This window comes from Talpa occidentalis, unplaced genomic scaffold (assembly GCF_014898055.3).
Source record: "Talpa occidentalis isolate TD23 unplaced genomic scaffold, MPIMG_talOcc4v2.1 talOcc4.2, whole genome shotgun sequence".
In the NCBI taxonomy this organism is placed as follows: domain Eukaryota; kingdom Metazoa; phylum Chordata; class Mammalia; order Eulipotyphla; family Talpidae; genus Talpa; species Talpa occidentalis.
The window spans coordinates 77,612,625-77,619,628 of NW_023602073.1; positions in this window are offsets into that span (position 1 = coordinate 77,612,625).

Sequence of the window (7,004 nt, forward strand, 5' to 3'; positions counted from 1 at the left end):
TTAAAAGACATTAATAACAGATACAGGTGATGTCTTTGTCAGTTTGAAACATTTTAATATTGCTATCGTCCATGAGCACTTCAAAATAATGAATAATCAGTCAATATCTTGTTCCTAAATTATGTATTATATGTACAAAGATAGATCAGATATTTGATAATACCAGAAACTTAGCAGTGGGTAAAATTGATTGAATGTACATTGTGCATGAATAAAGGAGTATTTGATTTATTGACACTGTATATTAATCTGAGACCACATGGATCAGTGAAGAAAGTAGCGAACCTGATGTGTGGAAATTTGAAAGAACAACCTGAGGAGAGGTTAAAAATGATCACTTCTTTTATTTTTGAATGGGATTTCAAAATAAAGTTAGAAAATGGAATTTCTTACTTTATAATTTTCCAATTTGTTTATGGAAAAATGACTATAATTATTTTAAAAAACAAATATTTTATAATATGGATTAAACAATCTTAAATGCAATTTCATGCCTATTTAAGAAAAAAAGATAAGGTTAATATTTTTAGTTAAGTGGATATTTTATGATGTGCTCTATTCCATGAGTATCTACTACTGATAGTAATTATCCATTTTAACATCAATCCCTATTTTTCTGTGACCAGTATTCTTTGAAGTAGAGGGAGAAGGTTCAGCAAAGTACAAAAGAAGAATAGTTTCCTTGCTTAAATAGTGTTATACAGATCTTTATTCCACATTCATTTTTATTTCCTATCACATTATGTTAATGATATAATCAAGGCATTCTACAATAGTAGCTAGAACATTTTTCAGTCCTCATGTTGTATTAACTTCCTACAGTAACAAATGTCATTATTTCCTACATACAATTCTGTTTTAAAAAATGGAATTTCCATTAATAAAAACATAACAGGGAGTCATCAATTAACCAGAATTACTTACCATTTTCCCATAATAATCAGATTGAGGTAAGAATTAAATCATAACAAAACAAGCAAATACATTGCCAGGTTATGTCCTATAATTTAGTAGACAGATCCAATGCCCCATTCCTTCATATAAAATACTGCCCAGAGTTTACACATATTTAGAAGGATAATCCCAAACTGGATTGCTCCCTTGATCATCAACAAAAGATTTAGTTAATACCATGGAATATTACTCAGCATTCAAAAAAGATAAACACATGCAATTTGCAGCAACATGGATGGCACTGGAAGGGATCATGCTCAGCGAAATAAGCCAAAAAGAAAAAGAAAAATACCGGATGGTCTCACTCATAGCAGGAATCTAGAAAACTTAAATAAGGGACCAGGAAAATGAATATAAGAAAGTGAAAATCAAAATCAACAAAAAACTATGAACCAGAGACACTTTTTGGGGGGTGGGGGGCGGGAGGGGAAGGATTGGGGTCAGAATGGGGCATTTGCAATTGTATGGGGGAATATAAAAATAAAATTTAATATTAAAAAAAAAAAAAAAAAAAAAAAAAAAAAGAAAAGTAAACTGGGGCCTCCCCTGGTGGTGCAGCGGTTGAGCGCTGGGTTGCAAGGCTGCCCGCAGCCTCTGCAGCGCCAGTTCTATCCCCGGCCACCAGCGAGGGTCCCACAAAAAAAAAAAAAAAAAAAAAAAAAGGAAAGTAAACTGTATTTTATACAAAATATGATCAAATGTCCTAATCAAATAATGTTTTTGAAATTTTATTAGCAATGTTCAATTACCCAGAATACCCACTTATAAGTCTAGTTAAATAATGTTTTACTACAAAATGTAACAATAATAGGCACTCTCTGCATTCAGTTGATAAATCACTGACCAAATTATAATTCCCAAAAACTTAGCATCTCTAATATCAACACTATCAAGAGTAGACAAAGGTATTCTAAGAAACAAAACGTGCCAAAAGAAATATTAAAATACTTAAGATATGGGAATTTTTGCCAATATTAACTAGTATGAATATAGAAGACATCAAGGAAAGTGAGTCATTTTTTAAGTAAGATATTTGTATTCCAATTCAGGTACTATAATTTTATACTAGCCTAAAATGCTCAAATGGAGAAACTTAGTTTCATTGCTAACAAACAAAATAAAACCCTTATTTTTTGGTATCTATGATATCCACATTAATCTTTCTAATTTTACTAGTATAGCTGTGATAGTGACATTAATTTGAGAAGCATTTAATGAAAGACCCAGCTGGTAAGGCAGACAGATATGTTATTTTTCAATCCTTTGGCATTTGGTTTAGATGAAGCTTCTGGGTTAAAAGAAAAAAAAAAATGGTAAGCTTAAGCATGTCTGACAATGATATATTCTCTAAAATAATTCTTTTAAATGCGTGTCATAAAAGAATATTTCTTTGTGGGTTTTAAAAAATAGTTGATAAAGACATGTTTTCCAATGTAGTAACTTAAGTAACTCAAAAGTGACAAAAAAGTTTGAAAATATTTTGTACCAAATTATCTATTGGAAATTGCATATATCAAGTTCTGAGAAGTCTTAAGATAAGGAAACAGTCCATTTGAAGTACATCTAGGTATTTTTTAATTTCTAATTGAAAATCACTTAAAAAATTCAAAATAAGTAATACGGCTAAAATGTGCATGAACCATGCATTTCATTTGTCATTTGTGATTATAATAAGCTTTCATTGTAATGCTATATATAAACTAGTGAAACTGAGGATCTGACTTATAAATAGTAAATATTTACCCAGTTCATAAAATTGAAAAGATTCTGCTGAAAAAAGACTCGTACTTCTAGTCACATATCATTAAAAAAAGTAAAATGATTTCCATTCTAGTTAACAAAAAAGGGATAAGAGGAAAATGATGCAGGGAAAGCATCTTTCGAAGCAGAAGGTGAAATAAAACTCTTTTTTTTATAATAAATTTTATTTTTATATTCCCCATACAATTTCAACCCCCCCATTTTGACCCCAATCCCTCCCCTCCCTCCACCCACACCCCCAAAAGTGTCTCTGGTTCATAGATTTTTGTTGACTTTGATTTTCACTTTCTTATAGTTATTCATTTTCCTGGTCCCTTATTTAAGTTTTCTAGATTCCTGCTATGAGTGAGACCATCCGGTATTTTTCTTTTTCTTTCTGGCTTATTTCGCTGAGCATGATCCCTTCCAGCACCATCCATGTTGCTGCAAATTGCATGTGTTTATCTTTTTTGAATGCTGAGTAATATTCCATGGTATATATGTACCACATCTTCTTGATCCAGTCCTCTATTTTTGGGCATTTGGGCTGTTTCCAAAGCTTAGCTATTGTAAATAGTGCTGCTATAAACACAGGGGTGCAGGTGTTCCTTGGAATTGATGTTTCTGTGTCCTTTGGGTAAATACCTAGGAGTGGAATTGCTGGATCATATGGAAGCTCTATGTTTAGTAGGTCCAGAAATCTCCACACACCTCTCCATAGTGGTTGGACCACTTTGCACTCCCATCAACAGTGCAGGAGAGTTCCTTTTTCTCCACAACCTCACCAACATTTGTTGTTGCTACCTTTTTTTAATATGTGCCATTCTCACTGGTGTGAGATGGTATCTCATTGCAGTTTTGATTTGCATTTCCCTGATGACAAGTGATGTTGAACATTTTTTCATATGCCTGTTGGCCATTTGCATTTCCTCTTCAGAGAAGTTTCTTTTTAGCTCTTCTGCCCATTTTTTAACTGGATTATTTTCTTTGTTGTTGTTGAGTCTCATCAGCTCTTTGCAGATTTTTGTGATCAGTCCTTTATCATTAGTGTTGTGTGCAAAAATGTTCTCCCAGTTGGTGGGGTTTCTCTTTGTTTTTGTTATTGTCTCTTTTGCTGTGCAGAAGCTCTTTAATTTGATATAGTCCCAGCTGTTTATCTTTGCCTTCACTATCACTGCTTTGGGTGATGTGTCTGTAAAGATGTCTTTGATGTGCATATCCCGTAGTGTTTCGCCTATATTTCCTTCTATGTATTTTATGGTTTCAGGTTTTATGTCTAGTTCTTTAATCCATTTTGAGTTGGTTTTTGTGTATGGTGTGAGGTAGTAGTCAAGCTTCATTCTTTTGCATGTAGCGGCCCAGTTTTCCCAGCACCATTTATTGAACAGACTTTCTTTGCTCCAATGCATATTCTTTGCTCCTTTGTCAAATATTAGTTGACCATAAATCTGTGGGTTTATTTCTGGATTTTCTATTCGATTCCATTGGTCTGTGTGTCTGTTCTTGTTCCATTACCATGCAGTTTTGATGATTATGGCTTTGTAGTATAGCCTGAAATCTGGGAGTGTGATACCTGCATTCCCTTCTTTTTTTTCAGGAGAGCTTTGGCTATTCGGGGTTTTTGGTGATTCCATATGAATTTCATCAATAATTGTTCTATTTCTTTGAAGAATAACATTGAAATTTTTATTGGAATAGCATTGAATCGGTATATTGCTTTTGGTAGGATGGCCATTTTAATAATGTTTATTCTTCCAATCCATGAGCAGGGGATGTCTTTCCATTTCTTTGTATCTCCTTCTATTTCTTTTAACAGTGTTTTATAGTTTTCTTTGTAAAGGTCCTTTACCTCTTTTGTTAGATTATTCCCAAGTATTTGATTTTTTTGTTTCAGTAATAAAGGGGATGGTTTTTTTATTTCTTCTTCTTCAGATTTATTGTTTGTGTATAGGAAGGCTTCTGACTTTTGCATGTTGATTTTGTATCCTGCCACTTTGCTGAACTGATTGATGAGTTCAATTAGTTTTTCTATGGAGTTTTTGGGGTTCTCTATGTATATTATCATATCATCTGCAAATAGTGATAGTTTGACTTCTTCTTTTCCTATTTGGATTCCTTGTATGTCTTTCTCTTGTCTTATTGCTCTGGCTAGGACTTCCAGTAATATATTGAAAAGCAGTGGTGAGAGTGGACATCCTTGTCTTGTTCCAGATCTTAATGGAAATGCTTTCAGCTTTTCACCATTGAGAATGATGCTGGCTGTTGGCTTGTCATAGATGGCCTTTATGTTGTTGAGGTATGTTCCTTGTATCCCAAGAATTTCAAGGGCTTTTATCATGAATGGGTGTTGCACTTTGTCGAAAGCTTTCTCAGCATCTATTGATATTATCATATGGTTTTTATATTTCTTTTTATTGATGTGTTGGATAACGTTGATTGATTTTTGGATGTTGAACCATCCTTGTGTCCCTGGAATGAATCCTACTTGGTCGTGGTGAATTATCTTATGGATACACTGTTGGATTCTGATAGCTAAAATTTTATTGAGGATTTTTGCATTAGTGCTCATTAGGGAGATTGGCCTATAATTTTCTTTTTTTGTGTTGTCCTTGTTCGGTTTTGGTATTAGTGTAATTTTGGCTTCATAGAACGTGTTAGGTATTATACCTTCCTTCTCAATTTTTGGGAAGAGTTTGTGAAGGATAGGCACCAATTCGTCTCTGAATGTTTGGTAGAATTCATTTGTAAATCCATCAGGTCCTGGGCTTTTGTTTTGGGGGAGGTTTTTGATTACCATTTCAATTTAGCTAATTGTAATTGGTCTGTTTAGGTGTTCTATTTCTTCTTTATCTAGCTTTGGGTAATTATAGAGTTGTAGGAATTTGTCCATCTCCTCTAGATTGTTGAACTTGTTTCCATATAACTGTTCATAGTAGTTATTAATTATTCTTTTGATTTCTGCTGTGTCCGTTGTGATTTCTCCTCTTTCATTTATTATCCTATTTATTTGTGCTTTCTCCCTTTTTGCCCTTGTGAGCCTGGCTAGGGGTTTATCTATTTTATTTATTTTTTCGAAGAACCAGCTCTTGGTTTCATTGATCTTTTGGATTGTTTTTTTAGTTTCGATTTCATTTATTTCTGCTTTGGTTTTTATTATTTCTTTTCTTCTACTGGTTTTGGGGTTTTTTTATTGTTCTTTTTCTAGATCTTTGAGCTTCGAGATTAGGTTGTTTCTTTGAGTTCTTTCTTGTTTCTTGATGTGAGCATCTATTGCTATATATCTTCCTCTTATTACTGCTTTTGCTGCATCCCATACATTTAGGAAATTGGTGTCCTCCTTGTCATTCAATTCAAAGAATTTTTTAATTTCTTCTTTTATCTCCTCATTAGTCCAGTGGACTTCCAGTAGTGTGGGTTTCAATCTCCACGAGGTAGGAGAGTACCTTGCCTTCTTTTTATGGTTTATTTCTAGTTTGATACCTTCATGGTCAGAAAAGATGGTTGGTATGATTTCAATCTTGGTGTATCTGTTGATGTTTGTCTTGTGCCCCAGTATATGATCGACCCTAGAGAATGATCCGTGTGCGCTTGAGAAAAATGTATACTTAGATTTTTTGGGGTTTAGTGTTCTATATATGTCTGTTAAGCCCAAGCACTCTAGATCCTTATTTAGAGCTTTAGTGTCTTTACTTATTTTTTGTCTTGTTGATCTATCCATTGTTGATAGTGGTGTGTTGAAGTCTCCCACTACGTATGTGTTTTCGCTGATGTCTGTTTTCAGAGATGCCAATAGTTGTCTGATATATTTTGGTGCTCCTTCATTTGGTGAATATATGTTAATGAGTGTTATTTCTTCTTGAAGTATTGTCCCCTTGATCATAATGTAATGACCACTGGGGTCTCTTTTTATCTTTTTAAGTTTGAAATCTGTTTTATCTGATATGAGTATAGCTGTTCCTGCCTTCTTTTTTGGTTCATTTGCTTGTAGAATTGTTTTCCATCCTTCAACTTTGAGTCTATTTTTATCTTTTGCAGCTAAATGTGTTTCCTGGAGACAGCAAAAGGTTGGGTTTTGTTTCTTAATCCAGCCTGCAACTCTGTGTCTTTTTATTGAAGAGTTTAGTCCATTTACATTTAGAGTTTGTATTGATATGTTAGCATCTGTATTTGCCATTGTGTTTGTCTTTCCTTTGATTTTATTTATTTATTCTTTTAATAACTTTCTTTGGCCTTCTTTTGTTGTTATTCGTCCCTCTGAGGTTCTGGCTTTAGGACTCCTTGTAGTATTTTTTGGAGTGGGGGTTTAGTCG